Source organism: Leptonychotes weddellii, chromosome 1 (genome assembly GCF_054177405.1).
Source record: "Leptonychotes weddellii isolate Sample4059 chromosome 1, ASM5417740v2, whole genome shotgun sequence".
Taxonomy (NCBI): domain Eukaryota; kingdom Metazoa; phylum Chordata; class Mammalia; order Carnivora; family Phocidae; genus Leptonychotes; species Leptonychotes weddellii.
The window spans coordinates 70,424,534-70,449,497 of record NC_138369.1 but is presented as its reverse complement, the minus strand read 5'-3'; the positions used below and the strand labels follow the sequence as shown (position 1 = coordinate 70,449,497).

At 35.0% G+C, this 24,964-nt stretch overlaps 1 long non-coding RNA gene across 1 annotated transcript in view; it reads left to right on the top strand.

Annotated features, from left to right (window-relative positions):
• Positions 1-1,740: 1,740 nt before the first annotated feature.
• Positions 1,741-24,964, top strand: part of LOC115939774 (uncharacterized) — a 262,165-nt gene continuing 238,941 nt past the window's right edge. The window contains exon 1 of the long non-coding RNA XR_014146810.1: positions 1,741-1,932. This is a non-coding gene — a long non-coding RNA (uncharacterized LOC115939774). The remainder of the gene's footprint in view (positions 1,933-24,964) is intronic.

The following is a 24,964-nucleotide window of genomic DNA, read 5'->3' as shown; positions in this document are numbered from 1 at the left end:
CCAAAGACACCCCCAGATTGAAAGTGAGGGGGTGGAAAACCATTTACCATGCTAACGGACACCAAAAGAAAGTGGGGTGGTAATCCTTATATCAGACAAATTAGATTTTAAACCAAAGATTGTAATGAGAGATGAGGAAGGACAGTATATCCTACTTAAAGGGTCTATCCAACAAGAAGATCTAATAATTGTAAATTATTACAATCATAATATTATTATTATTACAGTGGATGGGTTAGCCTGATGATGGGTATTAAAGAGGGCACGTTCTGCATGGAGCACTGGGTGTTATGCACAAACAATGAATCATGGAACACTACATCTAAAACTAATGATGTAATGTATGGTGATTAACATAACAATAAAAAATTAAAAAAAAATGCTTTCCTGATTACTTGCACTTGGGGATATTCCCTTAATGGGAATGTGAAATAATTCTATTAAGAGCTTAGTGTGTGGAACAGCTTTAACGTTCATTTTTTGAGGGCATATGAACCTGTACTTTCCTCACCAAAGGAATAAAGAGAATATCATGTAGGTTTTGGGGAACCTACATGGGGTAGGAATTTGGCAGCAGAGATGTTTTTCCTGAAACTTCTAAAGTCTTTGGATGCAGGAGGCCACATACTTTTAACTTTTAGAGGACAGAGGAAGTGAGAAAGGAAACTTCTTAACGGCCTTAAAATCTTAACTAAAAGAGCTTACATTTGGAGACAGAAAATTTAGATTTTGAATCTTACCTTACTGCTTCCAGGTTTTGTGATCTTGGGCAAGTCTCTTAAGCTCTCTGAATCTACAAAGGGAAAATGTCACTACTCATAATCACAATAACAACATTAGTAAAAATAATACTACATCATAAAATTTTTTGTGAGGATTAAAATATCTGAAGTATTTAAAATTTCTATTTAATATAGTTAAAACAAATTACAATAGTTATACATTGGGAGGTCTTAATTTTTGTTCAGCTCACTTCATTCCTTCTTATGATAAAGAGAACAGCATTCCTGTGAGCCACCCCCCCCCTTTTCACCCTCCTATTTCTGGGTGTTTGGTTTTGTATTTTTTTAAAAGTTTTTATTTATTTATTTGACAGAGAGAGAGCACAAGCAGTGGGAGCGGCAGGCAGAGGGAGAGGGAGAAGCAGTCTCCCCGCTGATCTGAGAGCCCTATGTGGGGCTGGATCCCAGGATCCTGGGATCCTGACCTGAGCCAAAGGCAGACGCTTAACCGACTGAGCCACCCAGGCGCCCCTCGCTATTGTATTACTGCTGTAAACATTCTTGCACATGCTTCCCAGAACTCATGTGCTCATTTTTCTCTAGGTTATTGTTTAGTCAGGGTTCCATCAGGAAATCAGAAGTCTTTCAAAATAATATAAGAGTTTAATACAGGGAGTAGAGACATACTATCATTGTAAGGACAAGCCCTGCAGGGAAAGTGTATTAGAGAATGAGATATGATAAAAATTTTGGGAGAGATTTTCTGACTCTTTGGAATTTGGGACTATCAAGGAGGACTACTAAATATGGGCAAATTTCATAAGCCCTGTTTGAAGAAATTTAGTGCACTCATGGGCTAAGACTCTAAGAAAAATTAATTGATATGGACAGAGTATACAAAAATAAACTGCTGAATATATAAATGATCTAAGTGACAAAGCAAATGAGAAGGTATCCATAGAAATCAATTTGTTTTCATAGACAAAGTTGCAATTAAACTTTCCTTTTTTTAAGGACAGTTACAGAGGATGGAAGAAGGGAATATTTAACAGAGAGGTGGCTACAAGAGTTGTGAAAGCAGTTGAAGGGCGGTGGAAGGTCACAGTTCTTCAAGAGACAAGTCATGGATTTGGGTCCTGATTCAGAAACATGCCATCACTATACTTTGAGAAAATATCACCTCTCAGAGTCCAGTCTTCATCATTTTAAGGTGGGTATAATATCAATCCAATTATAACAGGAACATTATTGGTAAACTTGATAAATAAAGGAAAAGCAGAAATTGTTATTATGTAAAGTAAAAGTAATATGACTAAAACAAAAGCTCCGATTTCATAAAATAATTGCACGGACTGGTCAATAGGACCTCTTAATTATTTTAGTATCAAGGAGGGCCAGGCCTTTAGCTTGAAGCAGGAAATGGGAAAAAAAAAAAAAATGAAATGGAGTCTATCTGGCTACTCAATTCTTATTTAGTATCTCTCTTCTGACAAAGAGAGTTAGCTTTAAGTTCAAAAGGACAAAGCAGGGACAGTTAAGACAGACTTGAAGCCTAATACTTGTGAAGACATAATGACTTTACTTTCGGCAAAGATTTACTTAATGCCTACTATTTGCTGGACTCTGTTAGGAGCTGGGGATGAAAGAGTGAATAGAGCAGAACAAGCCCTTCATCTTACAGTCACACAGTCCTATGGGAACTTCACAGAATAACATGCTGCTGTTTTCAAAGAAATTATGTCCTAGGATACCAAGTGAAAGCGAACAGACCTTTCAACATAGTAATTGAACACTAGTTTTATGTTGAATGAATAAAGAATTGGATCACTGTTGATTAAGAAATTTTTAAGAACATAGGACCTCTGGAAGGAGATGAACAAGTATTAACTCTTAATTTCATTGAGTTTCAGTCCTTTACTTATAAAATAGGGATGAGTCTTCAAACTGCCCCAAATATTTAGTAAAATATTTCATGTGTCCTTGAAATAAGATGGGAAAATTGTGAGATACATAGATTTGTAATCTACAAATTCTTGAATTATGATTTTGAAGTAATAATTATTAGATTTTTAAAACTTCAGAGGAGAATTTTTATGGCAAAAGATAGCCTTTGCCTTTGGTTATATTCAGTCCTAAATTTAACCAATAATTTAAATGAGTATATAGAAGACACAATTATTAGATTTTAGGTGGCAGATTAAGACAACATAAAGGACAAAGGTATAATTTAGTTTTCTGTTCTTAGAAGAAAATAGAATTCTGTCACTTGGAGGCATTCTTTATTAAGAGGAACAAGATAAATTGTTTGCTTCCATATTAGAGTAGAAAAAAATTGAAGTCAGACAAGGGTTAGCTAAATAATTTGGGTTATGTTAATCTTGTGGCATAAAGACATTTACCCTCTTAGAGTCAAGTATCTATCAAAAGCTGAAATTTTAGGATTCCATGTCAGTGAGCCTGGACTTAGGGAGAGGCTTCAGCCCTTGTATGACATTGGAACTCTTTGTGAGTAATTAGGGATGAAAATAGTCATGGTTCTGGAAAAGTATGTCAGAAATTGGGGGAAATCAGAACTTCTGATAGGACTCAGCTGTTAGGGCTCATGCCAAAGACCACCATATACTAAGTGCAACTAATCTCAGACTTCCTACTAATAGGGATGGTGCTCTTAAGATGTTGGCTTTCTTGGTTAGGGTTGGGTGGAGTTTGTGTATATTTAGTCTCAAGGACTCCATCTGAGTGAAAAAAGGAGAAAAGGAACTGTTCAAATTCCTGATCAAGCATTAAGTGGCAAGATGTCCTTTTGGGACTTATTCAAGCAGGAGTTTTATGACTACAGAGCTTGATTTTAGAGAAATGATTGTTGAATTTATGAGCATTTGGACTAGATGGATATTAAGACACCTTTCAACTTCTTTCCATGATTCTATATTCAACATATAGGTAAGCCTAGCTCTATGGATGCCTTTTATTTGCCTTTATAGTTTCTCTTTGTCCTGGGGACTTTGCCAATACTTTGAGACAAATCATTTCCTAAGCACATAAGCAGGAGAAGAATTTCTTTTCTTTTTTTTTTTTTTTCCCCTTTAGAAAGATACAAATAACCTACAACACTTGGCAAGCACATGGTTTCTGGCACAGGTAAATTCAAAGAGCTTTTGTGAACAGCATAATTCAGTCAGTTGGGAATGAAGAACAATATACTTTAAAGAATACCCAAAAGCCAGATAGAAAGGCAAAATGGGATAGTCTGTTGATCTCCTTGGTACAAACAGCTGTGCTCAGAACAGATACCATGAGGGCAGTGGGTCTGAGAAGATAAGGCTGCTTTCCTTTTATTGAGCAGTTCCATTGTGAAGGCAAGGTCAAAAACGCTAATAAAGCAGCAGAAACCTGAGTCAAATTGCATAGGCTACAAGGGCTTGTGCCTCGATGCTAATTAATGTTATCACAGAAGATGACTAAAATGAGAATATTACCTACTAGTAAATTAATAGGATATGCTGAAACATACCACAAGGGAGGAATTGCCTATACTAAATAGTACAAAAGAGATTGCCACTGGCAAATGGTTACTGGTAAAGAGTTTTCTACGTTATGTATAAACTCTAGGAGATAGGACTTAAAGTATGCCATGAATCTTTAATTGAGAGAAAATAATTTGTGCAGGATAAAGTGATGGCAAACCCATACGTCTTTTTTTTATTATTATTTATATAGAACATTGATTGTGAACCATTTGAAAAGAATATGTTGCACTAAATTATTATGCCATGATCAGATTAGATCAGTAATGTGTCTATATTTGCTACAGAAGTCATCAGGTTATCTCTGTTTTGAGTTGTCACCTTTGACTGTAGTCTAATTGCTAACTGCAGTTACATGGAACTTAAACTAGGTTGATTCATTGATGTAATTCCCAGAAAAGCCAAGAAAAATCTATTTCAATGATTTCGGAAGTGGGACCTAACTTTTCTTTATTATAAATTCAATTTTTATTAGATTTACCTAAAAAGTGAAGAGAGGGGGAGAAGAAGGTCTTGGTAGGATAGAGGAACTAAAAATAAAGAAAAAAAGTGCTGAATGAAAACTGTGTTGAGAGGCTGATACAGCCTTTCACAGATTATGTCTCAGACCTAAAACTCTAAAGTGTTTTGAAGTAAATATACTAATATCTCTCAATGGTCATAAACTATGGAACCCACTTATTAGTGATTTTAAAAAGAACATGTATCTTTTTATAAAAGAATATCTTTTATTCTCTCAGATTCCAAATCTGTGTGGTGACATCCTTCCTAGTTTGTTTTTGGGGGTTTTTTGGTTTTTGTTTGTTTACCCTATACAATTAACTGGTTGACTAAATTCTGTTCTTTTATGGTTGTTGTTAAATGTTCTCTGGTTATTCCTTCTGTTGTTATCCTTAACCTTGTGGTTTTTATCTTTATCAAAGTCATCAACCTCCTTTTTTGTCAGTATTGATCAGAAGCTGCTGTTACTCCAAAGGAGGAGGAGGGGGAGGAAGAGGGAGAGGAAAGGAAGGAAGGAAGGAAGAGAAAAAGAACTATCTGTCTTTGCTTATCTTACCTAACTTCCCTATACCATTTACCTGTTTGTCATTCTTAACCAGAATCCCTGGATTCCATACCTACATGCTCTTGATTTTCCTCCCATTTTTTTCCTAATCTTTGCCTTCCCATATAGGAAGATCTGTTTTTTTGCAAACTTCTAAAATATTGGTGTTCTTTAAGAATCTTAGTCTCTGTCTTCTCAAGATACACAGTTTCCCTGGGAAAGCTCCTAAAATCCCATGTCTTCAGTTATTCGTAGGAGACTGAGGTCTCCTAAATATTTATCTCCAAGTCACATCCATTCCTGACCTTCAGACTGGCATGTGATCAGATTCATTTGGCTTGTGCTGAGGCAATTCAAACTCATTTTGTTCAAAACCAGACCTGTCATTTTTTCCCCATTTTGCTTATTTTCTCAGTTCCATAGCAAAATGATTGGTTCCATGCTCTACTCAATTTCCAAAGACCCAAATATCATCTATGAACTCTTCTTCTCTTTACCTTGAATATCCAATTATTTTACATTCTGTTAATTCTGTACCTCCTAACTCTGTCTTGAATCTTTCCATTTTTCCCCTTTGCCCTAAAATATCATCTTTCACCTAGATTTCTGTAACAGTCTCTTAAATATTTTGCTTTCAGTCTTGGCCAAACTTAAAATATGTTGGATGATCTTATTTATATACAAATTTAGAATATATTATTGTCCTGCTTCAAACGCTTCTGTAGATCCCGATCACCCCCAGATTTAAGTTTACTGACGTTGACTGCAAGCCTTATTTTCTGTCTGCTGTTTAATTTTCTGTCTGGTCTTTTGCTTATTCCTCCCCTGAAAATTCAGTCACTCTGAATTTCTTAAATATTTCTAACCATTCTCATTTCTGGTGCATTGTACATGCTCCTTCCTGTTCTTGAATCATTCTATTCTTTCTCCTCTATTCTTTCCACGCTTTGCCTTATTAATTCCTAGTCATGCTTCAATGCATAGCTATGTGTCATCTCTCTGATCTTTATGATTGATGTAGCAGTTCCTCTACATAAACTCTCTATTATTTGTCTTATGCTATATTGTAATGTCATACTTACTCATCTGTTCCTCTACTAGATTTTGAACTCCATGAGTCCAGGGAATGTACCTTTCTGCCCTTTCTTCAATGTCCAGTTTAGTAGCCAATAAATATTTGTCAAATGAGTAAATGTTAGCAGAGTCCTAACTGATCATAGCCTCCAAATTCAATGAATACTACTAGAATTTTACCTACCATATCCAAATCATCTACATTTTAAATTGGAATTCAGAATTAATCTGTTATTATTCTACTTTGAAAATCTTATTCATATTCCACTAATTCCTGACATGCCATAAAAAATACTTAAGTAGCTGATCTGACATGATAACCATCCACATAAACTCTGGCCCTCGACCTGTCACATTACTTACTATTCTCTGAGGATGACATGGTCATAGTATCCTTCATTATTTTAATTTATTTTATTATGACACATATAATATGTAAGAGTATGCATAACATATAGGCACATTTTAAAACAAAAATAATGAAGCAAAATCCCATATATCAATCATATTACTCAAATATTAGAACATCATCAACATTGTCCAGGACCCTGCAGGCCTCACTCATATTGTAATTCACTTCCTCCTGCCTCAGATATAACCACGAACCTGAGTTTCATGTTTATTATTCTATGTTACACTTATTTATTTATTTATTTATTTACCTAATAAGTTCTATTTTCTGTGTGGATTCATTTTTTTCTTTTCTTTCATCTTTTTTTTTTTTTAAGATTTTGTTTATTTATTTGCCAGAGAGAGAGCGAGAGAGGGAACACAAGCAGGGGGAGTGGGACAGGGAGAAGCAGGGCTCCCCACTGAGCAAGGAGCCTGATGTAGAACTTGATCCCAGGACCCTGGGGTTTTGACCTGACCTGAAGGCAGACGCTTAACCGACTGAGCCACCCAGGTGTCCCATGCTTTAAGTTTTAAATATATAAGCATGACTCTTTAAATAATGTATTGTTTAGGTTTTTCATATTTGGGGTATTTGTATAAAAACATTAACTGTGTTCTCTCATAACTCTTTATTTTCAATGTTATGTTTCTGGAATTCAGCCATGTAGTAGCTATAGCTAATTCATTTTCATTGTTAAATAATTCCATTAAAATATATATATTTCATTTTATATATATTTTTACATCTTTCAGAATGTTTATATTCAGACCCATGAACAAAATTGTTCTGTAATTTTCCTTGAAAATTTCCTTCCATTAAAAATATATATTTCAGGGGTGCCTGGGTGGCTCAGTTGGTTGGGCGACTGCCTTTGGCTCAGGTCATGATCCTGGAGTCCCAGGATTGAGTCCCGCATAGGGCTCCCTGCTCAGCAGGGAGTCTGCTTCTCCCTCTGACTCTCCCCCCTCTCATGTGCTCTCTCTCTCTCATTCTCTCTCTCAAATAAATAAAATCTTTAAAATATATATATATATTTCATATATATATGGATTTGTGTTATAAATATGAATTTATATTATATAATTTATAACATATAAATTATTATTATATTCATATTTATATAATATATATGTTTATATATTTTTTTCCCTCCCTCTTTTAGGATGTTTGTATCAGGCTCATGAATATAATTGTTCTGTGATCTTCCCTTCTTAAAAAATTCTTCTATTTTTATATCTTCTCCTGATTTGGTATCTACTGTGTTAACCTCATAAAGTGAGTTGAAAAATTTTTTTCCTCTAAAAGAAAGGAATTTTCTCTTCCTTGAATGTTCAATTAAGTTTGCCTCTAAAATCATAGAGGTCTGGTGTTATTTGGGATAGTTTTTGACTATCAATTACTTTAATGGTTACAAGATTATTTAGGTTCTCTATTACATCTTGAGTCAGTTTTGGTAATTTATATTTTTCTGGAAATTCATTTCATAAACATTTTGAGATTTGTTTGCATAAGTGTTTCATAATGTTCTTAATATTTAATCTCTGCTGTGTATTTTTATTCCTACACTTAAAATTAGCCAAGAGGCTCATTTGTTTTATTAGCCATTTTCAAACAACCAGTATTTATCTTTGTTTATCTTTTCTATTAAGAAAATGCAAATTTTTTGGATTTATCTTTATTTTCTTTATTTATGTATTTATGTATGTATTTATGTATTTATGTACTTATTTATTTATTTTAAAGATTCTATTTATTTATTTGACACAGAGAGAGAGATAGCGAGAGCAGGAGCACAAGCAGGGGGAGTGGGAGAGAGAGAAGCAGGCTTCCTGCCAAGCAGGGAGCCCGCCAAGCAGGGAACCTGGTGTAGGGCTCGATCCCAGGACTCTGGGATCATGACCTGAGCTGAAGGCAGATGCTTAATGACTGAGCCACCCAGGCGCCCCTATTTTCTTTTATTTTTTTCAGGGTAAAAAATTTTGTTTGTCTGCTGTTTTAAGTTGGAGGCTTGGCCCATTGACTTTCAGACTATTTTCTAAAATATAATAAGCCTGTATATTTCCTTTTAAAGACTATATCTCATAAGTTTATATAATTTTTTTTATGGTTCAGTGCTAATATTTTCTTATTTATAAATTTATTCCTTAATATCAAATTCATTATTTAGATGTTGTTTTAAAAAATTACTTTAGGGGGTGCCTGGGTGGCTCAGTTGGTTAAGTGACAGACTTTATTTTGGCTCAGGTCGTGATCTCAGGGTTGTGAAATTGAGTCCTCATCTGGGCTCTGAGCTCAGTGGGGAGTATGCTTGAGTTTCCCTCGCTCCCTCCCTCCCTCCCCACTTTGTTGTGTGTGTGATCTCTCTTTCTAAAATAAATAAATCTTAAAAAAATTACTTTAAAATTTAAAAATGAGATTTAATTATAATCATGATTGATAATCATTAGAATTATGAAAATAATTAAATTTAATAACTTTTCAGAATCTATTACATTGTACTTAAAGAATAGTCTTAATGATATCAAGTTTTAAAAATTTTCTGACACTTTGTGGCAAGGTAATGGATGGAATATGATCTACTCTAGTTAGTGGTTAGACCTGGTATTACATATGTTGTTTAGTTCAACCTTGTTCTTTGTGTTGTTTTAATGTTCTAAATTTTTACTTGTTTGATGTCTCTTATTTTGATGTTGGATTTCTTTCTTCTTGTGTTTGTGCCGGGTTTTACTTCATTTATTTTGACTATGTTATGCTCATACAAATTTAGAATATTTGCCCCCCTTCCTTTTAATCCTTCATTGGATTAAACCTTTAATTAACATGTGTCCTCTTTATTTCTAGTACCTTTTGCTTTAATATCTATTTTCTCTCATGCTAGTAGAGCAAAAATAAGTCTTATCATTTACCCAGCATATCTTTTCCATCATTTTACCTTCAATCCTCTGTGTTCTTAAAGATTACATGTACTTTTATAAAGAACATGTAGATTATTTTTTTTTAATTTCAGGCAAAAATATTTATATTTTAATGAGAGATTAGATAATTTTGTCTTTATTTTGATTATGGATTTTTAAAAAATATTTCTAAAATGGTTTTTGTGTTTTCTGTTTCTTCTGCTTTTTCTGATGGTTTTGTCTTGAATTTTAATATTGGTTGAGGTTGTTGTTAAAATAGGTAGTTGTGGTTATCATTTAAAGTTTTGTCTGTACATGTACTTTTTTGATAATCACCCTGAAAATTTTAACATGCATATTTAACTTATAGAAAGAGATTTGGGGTCATTTTCCTTCTGCTTGAAGTATCCTTTATCATTTAGTAAAGATTTTTTGGTGAAAACTTTATCCAGTGATTTTTTATGTTTAAAATTGTTTTTTCCCCTTATTTTTGAAAGAAAATTTTGATGAGTATATAGTTCTGGATTTCATCTTGAAGCTCTTATTCCACTGTTTTCTAGTATCCAATATGAAGTCAGTGGTCAAATTGCCGGATATTATTTAGTTTACTGTTTTATCTCTTTGACTGCTTTTAAGGTCTTTCTCAGTTTTATTATGGTGTAAATATATGTAGATGTTTTGTTTGTATTTATAATAGTAGACATTCATTGGGCTTCCTTGATTTGAATATTTGTGTCTTGCATTAGCTTAGAAAAATTCTCTTCATTCATTTCTTCAGACATTTCCTGTCTCTCATTTTTTCTCTTCCTTCTCTCTGTAATTTTAGTTAGTTTTGTGATAGACCCATTCTATCCTCCATGTTGTTCAACTTTTCCATTTTCCATCATTCTGCCTTCTGGTACATTCTTTCAACATGCTTGTTTCTGTATTCCAATTCACTAATAACCTCTTAATTTGCATCTTATTTGCTCTTTATCAAATTCATTTAATTTTCACACTTTTCTCATTCCAAAAAATTCTATTTGTTTCTTTTTGAAATTGCCCATTTGTTTTTGATTGCTTTCTTTAGGGTCCTTTTTATAGGAAATTTTATTTTATATTTATTTTTAAGAATAATATAAACATATTTACTGTTTTGTATCTGATAATTTTATGTTTATACTCTGTTATCTGATTTGTTTCTTTGGGTATTTGATCATTTTTCATTGCAAAATTATTTTCTTTGCAATCTATCAGTATGATAATTTTTGAGGCCTGGTTAAAGTGTGTTCCTTGATAATTTTTCATTGCAAAATTATTTTCTTCGTATGCTATTAGTATAATTTTGAGGCCTGGTTAAAGTATGTTCCTCTAGGGAGAGTTATCCTTTACTCCTGCCAGGTTCCTAGAGGTACTACTACTGAGAACCACTTCAACTAAATTGATATTCTTCTTTGGGTACTTGGAAGCATCCAAGTAGGATGAATACTGGCCTTTTACCAGCATGTAGCTAGAATTTTCAGGGAAGATTTTTTTCTCTTTGATTAAAAGCTAAAGTAGGCAGGTAGTCCAATTTCCTTCTCCTTCTTCAAACAGTTCCCCAGACACCCAAGATGCTGAAGGTATCACTTTTGGGGTGTCCTGGTTTTATGTCTTTGTGTGGGTATATTTAATTCAAACTTCCATGTTCCTCAAGACCCCAGATTTTGATGTTTGTCCCAACAAAGCCCTTTAAATCTTAGTGTGTAGGCCACTTTGGATTGACACGTGCCTCCAAGGTAAATACCAGAGAGGTAGTTACTTGCTTCTGTAGATTTTCTCTTAGACTTATGATTAACCTCTCAAACTTTGATCAGGCCATCAATTCACTTAAAACTTCTAAAGGTCATGCTTTTTCACCTTTAAATGAAGCAGTTAGCAGTAATAGTAGGTGATCTCTTTTATTATGACTCTTTTCAATAACTTTAGTAGGTTTTTCAATAACCTTCAAACTGTATATTTTAGGGATGAATTAACTGGTGGCCTTAATGGTAAAAAGAGGAAGTTGACATGCCAAACCTTGTGAAGAGTGCTCTGGGGGTCTTCAGTTAGGGGGCTGTATTCACTGGCTAGTGTTCAGTGCTTGAGAACAATTGCTTCATCCTGAAATGAGGGAGTATACCCCATGGGATGACTTGCATCCCTGTCATTTCATAAACAAATTCCAGAGCTGGTGATAGCTAATGTGTTGTTTTTCCCAGGTAACACCTTACATATTAAAAGAACTCACTTCAGGAAAATACTTTCACACAAAGTAGGCAGTAAAAATCTGAAAATGCCAGGCACTTCAGCAAAACTTTATGCAAAGAAACGTTACTTGATATTATTCAAATTATGCCTACACAGTAAAGCCAATCCATAGCTATCAGTATTGAGGCAGAGATACAAATATGTCTTCATTTGGGGCCGATAGATGTTGTGACCTACTTACTCTAGGAAAAGTACATCTTCATTTTTTCAGCTATCTCCAAAAATTAGTGACCATAGTTAAAAGGATGTCATAAAAAGTATACCATAATACTGGTACAGAAAAGAAAATTTAAATAAATTGAACTAAAGAATTACCATTGTAATCATTTTATTATTCTCCCTTTATAGACCTTGTGTAAATGAAACTGCTTTCTTTGCTCTGTGAAGATAAGAATTTCACTCCCCAGTCTGAATAGCATGGCACTGACGAACAGCTGTGAATGAATCAAGTACAGGGTAAACATACAAGACAGCAAATGATTTTAAAGCTCAACAGCCCATGAACAATAACTGTAATTAAACTCAATAAAGAACAAGAAAAGAGAAAAGATGCAGAGTAGAAAAAACAACCGTAACAACAACAACAAAACACCACCACAATAGCAAAACAGCCTGAAAAGATTGAAGGAAACCAGCAGAACACTAGAGAATTGCTGAAGCCACTTTGCTTTGCCTTCACCATAATTGATCATTTTATATATCAAATATCACTTTTCCTCCCAAGGGATCTAAAGGCTAAATTCATGGTCAATACGTCCTTGAATATATTTACTGGATTTTGGAGTATGTAACAAATGACAGAGATATAAAACATACCTTATATTTCCTTCATCTTTTTCTTTTCATAGTCATTTTAGCAGGCAATTTTCTGCGTTTAATAGAAACACAGCATCTGAAAGTGTCTTTAGTGGGATAGTTTGTCGTTTCCCTTGTTTGCTCCTAGCTTCTGACATTATTTATCTAGTGTTTTTCTCCCTGGTCTCATTTTCTTGTCTTCCTGTCACTCTTTGTGGGATGGGCCTGACAGTTCATTGATGTTCTTATAGAACCTGACTGTTGTACTTTCCAGATGCAACATTTAGAGCATATTGAAAAGTCACAAAAACACATATGCACACAGAAGTGTGGTTTTTTCCATAAGAGTGCATGGAAATAGAAAGTTAACATGCCAATTTACATAGTCACTTCTGTTTTATTATGTGAGAGAAACAGATTTTTATGTTTCTGATTTCACCTTCAAAAATCGTCTTTCCCAATGTAAACTTGATCAATTTCAGGAAGCTGTAATAATCCAGCTGCAACTAATGGAGTGTGTGAGAAAGATGTGAACAAAAATCAAATCAATGCAATGCAAAGGGTGATGACCCAAACCTACTTCTCTCTTTTGTGAAGTAAATCGAATAAATTGAATAAAGTCATTTTAAATTAGCCAATGATAATCTCTTTCTGATGTGGCCATGACATTAGCAGAAATAATAGGAAAAGGGATTCAATCTAAATTGAAAAAAGTCTGAACCAATAAGTATTTTACTGTCATTAAATTTTCCATTTTGCAAGAGGCTGGCACTCCGTAGTATACTGAGTAACTTCTACAGATTTTTGTCAGGGTTTTATTATTACTTTGGAAACGTGGTACAACCAAGAGTCTGGGTTTTCAAGACCCGTGTTCCTAGAATTAAATTCCCATGGAACCTGGATGAAGCTAGCCATGTTACTTAGATTCCCTGAGATGCCTGTTGCAAAAATGAGAACAATGGTAACTACTGAGGAGAATTGTGCTGACGATGCAAGATTTCATATACATGGAGCATAGTAAATTTCTTGGCACTTATCAGGGACTCAGTACGTGTTGTAAGCCCCACCCCTACTTTCTTTCTCTGCTTGTATCCTAACAATAAAAGCTAATGTCCATCAAACACTTTCATGTCAAATAATTCTTATTTCATAGCACATCTCTTATATTCATTTTTAGATATTAAGACACTTTGCTTTTGATTCTCTACTTTGCATTCCTTTTTACTGTATAGTGACTTGTCTAAGAATGTACTGCTAGTAAGTGTCAGAGTGATTAGAAGTCAGGTTTTTCTGACTTTGGAACCCATATTCTTAACCACACTTAAACTTCTCTGCTTTCATAATGTACTGAGGTGGGACAGCAGGTTTGCTTCAGTCAAAAACCTACTCTCTTGATTCCAGCACAATATGTTTGCTTGATTTCTGGCCTCCATAGATGACCTACTGGCTTTTACAACATCTACTGCCCTGTATTTGCTATCTCTTGGTGTCTGACAAATTACCACAAAACTGAGTGATTTGAAACAATATACATGTATTATCTTGTAGTTTTTGTTGGTTAAGAATGTTGGCATGGCTTGGCTGTATCCTTGGTGTCACAGTATCTCACAAGCCTGCAATCACCATTGGCAGTCTCACCCAGAGGCTCAACTGGGGAAAGATCTGCTTCTAAACTCACTCAGTCTTTTGGTTTTTCATTAGCTGTTGGCCTGAGGGCACAGATCCTCACTGGGTGGTGCTTGGAGGCCACTGTTATGGGCTGAATTGCGTCCTCCCTCGCCCTCCCAATTCATATGAATTTGAAGCCCAAACCCCAAATATGTGTTTGGAGATGGAGCCTTTAAGGAGGTAATAAGGTTAAATGAGGTCATCCCTAATCCAATAGGACTGAGGTCCTTATAAGAGGAGGAAGAGACACCAGAATTCTCTCTGTTCCCATGTGTGCACAGAGGAAAAAGCCATTTGAGTACACAGTGAGATGGTAGCCATCTGCAACCCAAGGAGAGAGGTCTAACCAGAAACCAACCCTGATGGCATCTTGATCTCAGACTTCCAGTCTCCACAACTGTACAAAAAATAATTTTCTGTTATTTAAGACACTCAATTTGTAGCATTCTTTTATGGCAGCCTGGGCAGACTATTATAGCCACTCTTAACTTTCTACCATGTGGGCCTCTTCAACATGACAGTTTGCTTCTTTAAAGTGTGCAGTCTGGGAAGGCAATAGAGAGAATCTGCTAGTAAGACAGAAGTCACAATATTGGAAAGCTAATCACAGAATTGACATCCCCTCAGGTTACTCCATTCAGTTAATTCAAAGCGAGTTACTCAAAGGAGGCGGTTCCAAAGGCTGTGAATACCAGGAGGTAGTGTTCATTGGGCCCATTTTAGGAGCTGCCACACTTTCTGATTCTTAGGAGGCATGCCTAAATTTCTGGTTTCGAGTTTTGGAACTAAGGGCCAGTAGCAACTCTTGAGGGCTACCTAATTTCCCTCTCAATCTGAGTATGCTATGACCACCTCCTTGTTTACTCTTGGAATTATGAAGTTCTAGGGATACCCTTCCTAGAGGTCTCTTTACTACATTCAAATGAGCAGTGAAATAGAGGTCTGTCTACTCTGAGGATTCCTTTCTACCCAACTTATATATTTTATGTTTTCTTTATGACTTTGGCCTGGATAGGCAAGGCTTGGGCATGTTGCTTATTCCCTCTTTTCCTTAACTCTCCTCTTTTTCTCTTTTCAATTTGTTAAGGCTGGACATAGCTTTCCTTCTTTTTTTTCTTCCTGTTTGGGAAATAATTCCATTTTGTAAAATTCTATGACCAAATTAACAAGGATTATTCCTTGATATTTTAATGGGAAAAAGAGGGGTGCCTGGTTGGCTCAGTCAGTTAAGCATCCAACTCTTGATTTCAGCTCAGGTCACAGTCTCAGGATCATGGGATTAAGCCCTGCATTGAGCTCCACAGCCACTGGGGAGTCTGCTTGGGATTCTTTCTCTCCCTCTCCCTCAGCCCCTTTCTCTCCCCTATGCTCCCCGCCAAATAAATAAATAAATAAATAAATAAATAAATAAATAGATAAATCTTAAAAAAAATAAATGGGAGAAAGATGACAAGAAAATTAGCATAAACCTTTTTTTAAAAGACAAATCCTAGTTTTCACTATGTATTGTCTTTCTGTAGACTTTAAAATTCAATTGAGATGGCAGAAGCCAAACCTTAGCTGCTTCCCTAACCCTTGAACTTGAAGTAGATACATACTTTGAGATGATGAGGGAAAAAAACAAGTCATGTATAAGGAAATACAATGATTAAAAAAAAGCACATTAATATTTTTGAGAAAATGATTTGTTGCAAGGTTTTCCTTATAATAGAGAAGTTAGAAAAGATCTGTAACCTAAGGAATTTGCCTAATTCTTCCTTGTATACAAAGCTTTTCTTTACAGAATTGCTATGTGTGTAGAGTATAGCTTGGACCAAAGTCAAACTACTCCAATTCTGGCAATATGTACATCTGTTCTCAGGTTAATAGAGGGACTTGTGAAATCATAATATCATATTTGAATCAATTGCAGTTTTTTAATCAGTGATGAGGAAAAGGAGTGTCAGGATTTTAGCAACACTATTTTAAAAAATGTTGAAGCACATGGCCCTCCAGGCCACATGGACATAAGCCAGAACCACCAAACTACCCATTACCTGGAACATTCACAATCACCTTGGAAGCACAGATGCTGGGGCACCTGACCAATTAAAATTACATTGCCTTTGTGTCTTTCTTACAGATGCAGAGGCAGGCTGTGCATGCATTGGCCTGTGGGCCCAAGGGAACATGGCTGACTTCTATCCAGAAACAGGATTAAAATGGAAATTATATCTTAGATCTTTGAAGGATTTGTATTAGAAACCTGAAAGATTTTTATTAGAAACTTGATTTTCTATTATCTATTGAGTTTGTAACTTCACTACCCAACTCAAAGTATCCAGAGGGTTTTTGTTTTGTTTTGCTTAAAGATTTTATTTATTTTATTTATTTTATTTTATTTTATTTATTTGAGATAGAGAGAGAGAGAAAGCATCAGCAGAGGCAGAGGGAGAGGGAGAAGCAGATTCCCCATGGAGCAGGGAGCCCGACGCAGGACCTTGAGATTATGACCTGAGCCAAAGGCAGACACTTAACCGACTGAGCCACCCAGGTGCCCTTAGAGTTTTGTTTAACCTCTGGAGCAAAATGGGAAATGGCTCCTGGGGTTTAGGTTATGGGTATGACATACAGCTCTATGCAATAAAGAACAGAAATTATGAATCTACTTGCACTATGCTATGGAAATGTCACTCAAATTATTCTATTTTTGCATCCATGCAAGTAGACTATATTTGTCTTTTCCTGGGATTTGGGTATTATATCAATGTGCTATTTCAGGCACTGGTAACAATATCATACACACACAAACATTCTCTCAACCATTCAAGATTTAACAAACATTTACTAAGTAGTAACTAAATTTCAGGCACTGTTAAAGGCAGCAAAAACTCGGGCAATAGGTACCGGATAGGAATTCTATTAGAACAGTAGTGGAATTTCCGGGCGCCTGGGTGGCTCAGTTGGTTGAGCGACTGCCTTCGGCTCAGGTCATGATCCTGGAGTCCCGGGATCGAGTCCCGCATCGGGCTCCCTGCTCGGCAGGGAGCCTGCTTCTCCCTCTTACCCTCCCCCCTCTCATGTGCTCTCTCTCATTCTCTCTCTCTCAGATAAATAAATAAAATCTTTAAAAAAAAAAAAAAAAAGAACAGTAGTGGAATTTCCTTACTTCTTTCAAAACATGATTTCCTGTGAGACAAGTTCATTGAAAGATGAACTAATTATTTGCTAAGAAAGGAGATGACAGCTCTGATAATGAAGTTTTTTCTATCAGGAAAATTTATGTAATTATCTAATAATTGCCTATGTAGAGATAAATATTTCTGTAGAAAATGATCCTATTGAATGTTAGAATTGGAAAAGATTTTAAAGGCCATTTACTTGAGTTTTTTAGGAGGCAGAGTTCAGTAGATTCTATAAGATTCAGTGAGAGGGATTAGGCTCATTTTATTTAATCTCATTATTGATTAGGCCCAGAATTGACGTTACTGGAAGAAAATGACTCTTAATGTATTATTTCCTACCCAAAAACGTTACTCTTATTACTAGCCTAGGAGAAGGCAAAAAGAAGGGAAGTCAAGACAAGACAATAAAACTGCCAAGTAAAGCTTCACCTGATCTAACTACGTACGAAATACATTTTGGTAGATATTCTCCAAAGATAATCACCATCAGTCCCTTTCCTCCTTATGTGCACATGTTGCCCTATACATTAAAAGGTGGAGTCTAATTTTCTTTCTCTTGGCTGTAGGGTGGATTCATTGACTTGTTTGAACAGCTGATGGTAGTGAAATGATGTTCGGGGACTTACCAGTTTAAGTCTTATGATGCCTTGAAACTTCTGCCCTATATCTCTTGGAAGGCTTGCTCATGGGTGCTCCCTCTAGAACTTAAGCACCATGTTCTTAGAAACCTTTGCCACACATGGAAGCCATGTTCAGCTTCTCTAATGGAGAGCTCAGCTGAACTCCTCCCAGCCAACAGCCAGCATCAACTGTGAGTCAGTGGAGCTCTCAGATGACTCCAGAATCAACTGTCATTTGACAGAAAACACATTTAAAATCCCAAGCAATAACTGCCAAAATGAGCCAAATCGATCGAGAGAACCATGGAACATAATGGTAAATTGTTATTTTAAGCCACTGCATTTTGAAGTTGTTATGCAGTTCCAGCTGTGTCCATTCTGGGTCTAATCAATAGCTTCAGATTAAACCTAATCCTTCTTACTAAATCTCACAGAACATATTATTGAACACTGCTCTCCAAAGAGCTAAATTAGATGATCTTTTAAGTTACTTCCAATTCTAAGATTCGCTAAGAAAAGATGATTTTCTGTAGAAATATCAGAATAGATGGCCATTGGTCTTGAGGACTAGATTCATCACTGACATATCGGTTGGCTAAAAATGTAATAAATTGTCATGGAAATTGTTCTCTTAAGTTTTACAAACATTTTCTCACAATAATCCCAATACTCTATGTAGACCCAGAACATCACAACCCAAAGATTATTCATCTATAAGCAAAAATATGACATCATGATTTTTAGTATAGTAAGAGGCAAATTTGGGAATTGAGGAGATTTATTGTATGTGGCCAATAATTCTTCTATTATCTTTCTACTGTCAAACTTAGTACTCTGAAGGCCAGGGTATCAGTCTTTTACGTCCTGGTAGGTTTTGACTCATGTTCTTTATTCCAGGCATGTTTGCTTCTTACTATTTTTATACTTTTTATTCAGGTTAATTAACACACAATGTTATATTAGTTTCAGGTATCCAACATCATGATTCAAAAATTCTACATATTATTCAGTGCTTACCTCAATAAGTATGGTCACTGTCTGTCACCATATAACATTATTACATGTTACTGACTGCATTCCCTATGCTGCACCTTTCATCTCCATGACTTATTTATTTTATAACTGGAAGTTTGAACCTCCTAATCACGTTTATCTAAATTTACCCATTCTTCCACCCACCTCTTCTCTGGCAACCACCAGTTTGTTCTCTGTATTTGAGTCTGTTTTTTCTTTTTAATTTTTTCTTTGTTTCTTTGTTTTTTAGATTCCACATATAAGTGAAATCATATGGAACTTGTCTTTCTCTGACTTATTTCACTTAACATAATACTCTAGATTTATCTATATTGTTGCAAATGACAAGAACTCATTTTTATGGCTGAGTAATATTCTAGTGTGTGTATGTGTATGTATACACATTTCTTCTAGGATTTTTATGTTTAAGGATATCACATTTAGGTCTTTAATCAGTTTTGGGTTTATTTTTGTGTATGGTGTAAGAAAGTGGTCCATGCTACATGCATGTAGCTGTCCAGTTTTCCCAGCACCATTTATTAAAATGACTCTCTTTTCCCCATTGTATATTCTTGCTTTCTTTGTCATAGATTACTTGACCATACAAGCATGAGTTTATTTCTGGGTTCTCTATTCTGTTCCATTGATCTGTTGTCTATTTTTTGTTGTTTTGATTACTACAGCTTTGTAGTATATCTTGAAATCTGGGATTGTGATACTCCAGCTTTGTTCCTTCTCGAGATTTCTTTGGCTGAATTGGATCTTTTGTGGTTCCATACAAATTTTAGGATTATTTGTTCTAGTTTTATGAAAAATGCTGTTGGTATTTTGGTAGGGATTGCATTAAATCTGTAGATTGCTTTGGGTACCATGAATATTTTAACAGTATTCTTGCAATCTATGAGCATGGCATATCTTTCCATTTGTGTTGTCTTTAATTTCTTTCATCATTTTTTTTTAAAGATTTATTTTAGAGAGGGGGAGGGAAGGGCAGAGGGAGAGGGAGAAAGAGAATCTCCAGCAGACTGCCCAGTGAGTGAGGAGCCCAACACAGGGCTTGATCTCAATACCCTGAGATCATGACCTGAGCCAAAATAAAGAGTTGGATACTCAACCAACTGAGCCATCCAGGTGCCCCTTTCATCAATATTTTATAGTTTTTAGAATGCAGGTCTTTTACCTCCTTGGTTAAGTTTATTCCTAAGTATTTTATTCTTTTTTTGTGCATTTATAAATGGGTTTGTTTTCTTAACTTCTCTTTCTGTTGCTTTGTTATTAGTGTGTAAAATTAGACAGATTTCTGTATATTAATTTTGCATCCTGTGACTTTACTAAATTTATTTATAAGTTCTAATATTATTTTTTGCTTAAGTCTTTAGGGTTTTCTACATATAGTATCATGTCATCTGCAAATAATGACAAATTAATTTCTTCCTTACTAATTTGGATGTCTTTTATTTCTTGTCTGACTGCTGCAGCTAGGACTTCTAGGTACTTTAGTAAATAAAAGTGGCAAGAGTGGGCATCTTTCTCTTGTTCCTGATCTTAGAGGAAAAGATCTCAGTTTTTCACCTTTGAGTATGGTATTAGCTGTGGGTTTCATATATGGCTTTTACTATGTTGAGGTATATTCTCTCTAAACCTATTTTGTTGAGAGTTATTATCATGATTGGATGTTATACTTTGTCAAATGTATTTTCTGCATCTATTGAGATGATCATATGGTTTTTAATCCTTTCTCTTGTTAATGTGATGGATCACATTGATTGATTTTGAACACTGAACTACCCTTGCATCCTTGGAATAAATCTTATTGATTTATTACATGAATAACTTTTTGATGTATTATTGAATTCAGTTTGCTGATTTTTTTGTCAAGGATTTTTGCATTTATGTTCATCAGAGATACTGGTCTGTAGTTTTTATTTTTGTGGTGTCTTTGTCTGGTTTGGTTTCAGGGTAATACTGGCCTTATAGAATGACTTTGGAGGCTTTGCTTCCTCCTCCAGTTTTTGGAATAGTTTGAGTATAATAGGTATTAACTCTTCAAATGTTTGGTAGAATTGACCTGTGAATCCATCTTGTCCTGGACTTCTGTTTGTTGGGAGGTTTTTGATTACTGATTCAATTTCATTGTTGGTAATCTGTTCAAATTTTCTTTTTCTTTCTGATTCTGTTCTGGATGATTATATGTTTCTAGGAATTTGTTCATTTTTTTCTAGGTTGTCCAATTTGTTGCTGTATAATTTTTCATAATATTCTTTTATAATCCTTTGTATTTCTGTGCTGTTGGTTGTTATTTCTCTCCTTTGTTTCTGATTTTATTCATTTGAGTCCTTTTTTTTTTTTCCAGATGAGTCTTGCTTAAAGTTTATCAGTATTATCTTTTCTACAAACTAGTACTTGGTTTCATTATCTGTTCTGTTTTTTGAGTCTCTAGTTCATTTATTTCTGTTGTAATCATTGTTATTATTTCCTTCTACTAGCTTTGGGCTTTTCACCCCATTTTCTCCTTTTTTAGCTCCTTAGGTGTAAGCTTAGGCTGTTTATTTGAGATTTTTCTTGTTTGTTGAGGTAGGCCTATATTGCTATAAACTTTCCTCTTGTAACTGCTTTTGCTGCAACCCAAAGATTTAGGAAAGTTTTTTCCATTTTCATTTGTCTCCATGTACTTCTTAAATTTCCTTTTTGATTTCTTGTAGACCTGTTCATTATTTAGTATCACATTGTTTAGCTTCCATGTATTTGTGTTGTTTCTGGATTTTTCTTGTAATTTGTTTCTGGTTTTATACTGCTGTGGTCAGAAAAGCTGCTTGATATGATTTCAGTCTTCTTGACTTTATTTAAGACATGTTTTGTAGCCTAAGATGTGACTTATCCTAGAGAATGTTCCATGTGCCCTTAAAAAGAATGTGTTGCTTCTTACTATCTTTTTTTTTTTCTGAAGGTTGCAGGTGAATATTTATTTAAACATATGAGTCCCCTTTTTTTCAGGCAACTTAGAAAACATTGATCCAGCAAGTCATCCATTCACCTGTGTCTGGTAAATTCTATTTAATTCTACACGATTCTATTTAGAAGTGATATATATTATGGTAATAAAGCTTATGAGCTATTTAACACCCCATGTAGAGTTTACTATCTTTAAAGAGGATTTAACCCAGTTAAAATTCCAGTTTTGCTATATCCCCAGTTATATGGTCTTCAGCAAATCTCTTTTCTTCTTTTGACATCTCATTTTTCATCTGAAGTAGGAATGGCAAATTCTGTCTCCAATGAGTTTTGTTAATTCTGATTTAGATTTTTGTTAATAGAGATATTTATTTATAAAAAGGGGGCATTACTTTAAGGCTATTATGTGAATGGGACTGACATTCAGCTAGAAATAACTTCTCTTTCTTGTATCCTTCAAAGACTTCATTTCATATTATCATTATCACTGTTTCGTTCTCTTTTTCTAAATTTTCTTCTCTCTACCTGCTAATTATTCTCTGCATAGTGTTCTGGCTGAATTCCAGAGAAAGCTAACATAATTGACTGAGTTAATGACCATATTGCCTTCTGGGATCTCTGATCATCACAATTTTTTCCCAGTTTTGTGTTTTTAGGATTTCATATTGCCCCTAGCCCAGAGTAGGTGTTCCATAAACATTTGTTGAATAAATAAATGAATAAAACAATGAGATGTTGGGAGTGGCAGAAACCATGACAAATTTATCTGATATTTGTTACTTTTAATGATTAAATGAGATAATTTAGAAAGAGTTATAATTCTAATTCTAGCACATAGTAAGAGCTCAAAAGATGTTTGCTTTCCTATTAATCTTTAGTTCTTTTTAAATGAATGCCTTTTTCCCCTTTTCTACTTAAGAAATTACAGCAATAAAGAAAAAAGATATTAGGGGGAAAGGAGATTTCTGATGCTTCTGAAATCTACCATTTGGGAAATCACCTACTTTCTTATAGAACAAAAAAAAAAATATGGAAAACTGCTTATAAGGCAATGCTATTTAGTTTTGTGGGTAAAGAGGCTTCTGGGAATACAGAATTCTATGATTCCATATCCCTTTTGGCAGTTTCTTAGCATTTGCTGATACTCTTCAGAATAATAACTATTGTTCATATTCTAAAATATTTTTCCTAGGAAAAAGAAAAATAGCAGCATGGAATTACCAAATGTTTAAATTAAAATAATTTAAAAGTAACTTAAAACTGTGTATTCTTAGGGTCATGAATTCTCTTGAGAGCTTTATGGTAAGGCCATGGTAAGGTGTAGTGGATGATAGTAAGACCTTTGGTTCTTAGGGACAATGCTGCAAGATTTTACATCTCTCTCTCTCACTGTCTCTCTCTTTGCAGTCATAGTATGTCTCTGACAGAATCTTTGCCTTAAGGGAATTTGTTTTCTCCCATACCAGAGTTCTCTCTCAGGAAAACTGGATTCTATTTTGTTTGTGGAATCTTTGCCAAAATAAAGATTTCTTGTTAAGCCATTGTTATTTGCATTTGGATTTTCTCCTTTGGTTCACTACCGTCATTTTTACAGAGCTTTGGAACTGACCTAATGTAGCTTGCAGTAAGTGTCAATTACAATTGAATGATTCTATGTAAGTTGTAGTTTTACCTCTATTAGCATCATTAGAGACACAGATACAGAAAATTCAGTGGGATTTGGAGGGAAAAGTATGCTTGTGTCTCTTTTTCAATATTTGGTTTCTAATACTAGACATTTTTATTAATATTTAGCCTAGCTGTTAGTAGCTTATAGGCAGAAATGAGATGGCCACATGTTCTTGCTGTTTTAGGACACCTAACCTGAAATCCTGCTCATGATATGGCAATGAGAACACGTAATAGTTTACTCTCAGGATAGTTTCTTTTTCCTATTAGGATGATATTGCTGAATTGGAGGCAGTGGGGAGTGAATTTCAGGGAATCCTATCACAGGCTTATATTAAGTCATCTAGGAAGATACCCTTTGGAGAAATGGATCCTTAAGTATTTATTTTACATCCCAGAAAAACTCTAAATATTAGTATTATGTTCCATGTTTCTCTACAACCCATAATCTCTTGAGCTTATTCTTATAAACAACTAAGGAGGAATATAGAAGAGACCAGGGACACAATGAATTTTAGATAAAGAATTGTAGGGTCCCCCCAAATAAAGCAAATATTATTCATGTGGAACAGCATTGCTGTTCAATAAAGATTATTGAAGCAGAAAATAAGTAAGAATTCAAGATTTTTTTCAAACCAATTGATATGTATATTCTACACCCTCATTACCATAAAGAGAGAAAGTTGATTTCCATTTTTGCAAAGTACTGGCCTCTTTACATCTGGCCCAGACCAGATCTGGAAAGTAGAAAGAACCATTTATGAAGATAAATATGACCCTTATCTTTCCCTTATTGGGCCAAGCCAGCAAGATGGGATGAAGAACAATAAATTCAGAACATTCTCCCCCGTGAGTGTAGAGTTGCTGGGGGTGGAAATTGGTGGTGGTAGTTCTGGATCAGTTTGTGTATTATATTAGATATATGCACAGGAGATAGCCCCAGGAAATTCTGTTTTTTAAAAATCACATTGCTGGGGCGCCTGGGTGGCTCAGTCGTTAAGCGTCTGCCTTCGGCTCAGGTCATGATCCCGGGGTCCTGGGATCGAGCCCCGCATCGGGCTCCCTGCTCCGCGGGAAGCCTGCTTCTCCCTCTCTCACTTCCCCTGCTTGTGTTCCCTCTCTCACTGTGTCTCTCTCTGTCAAATAAATAAATAAATAA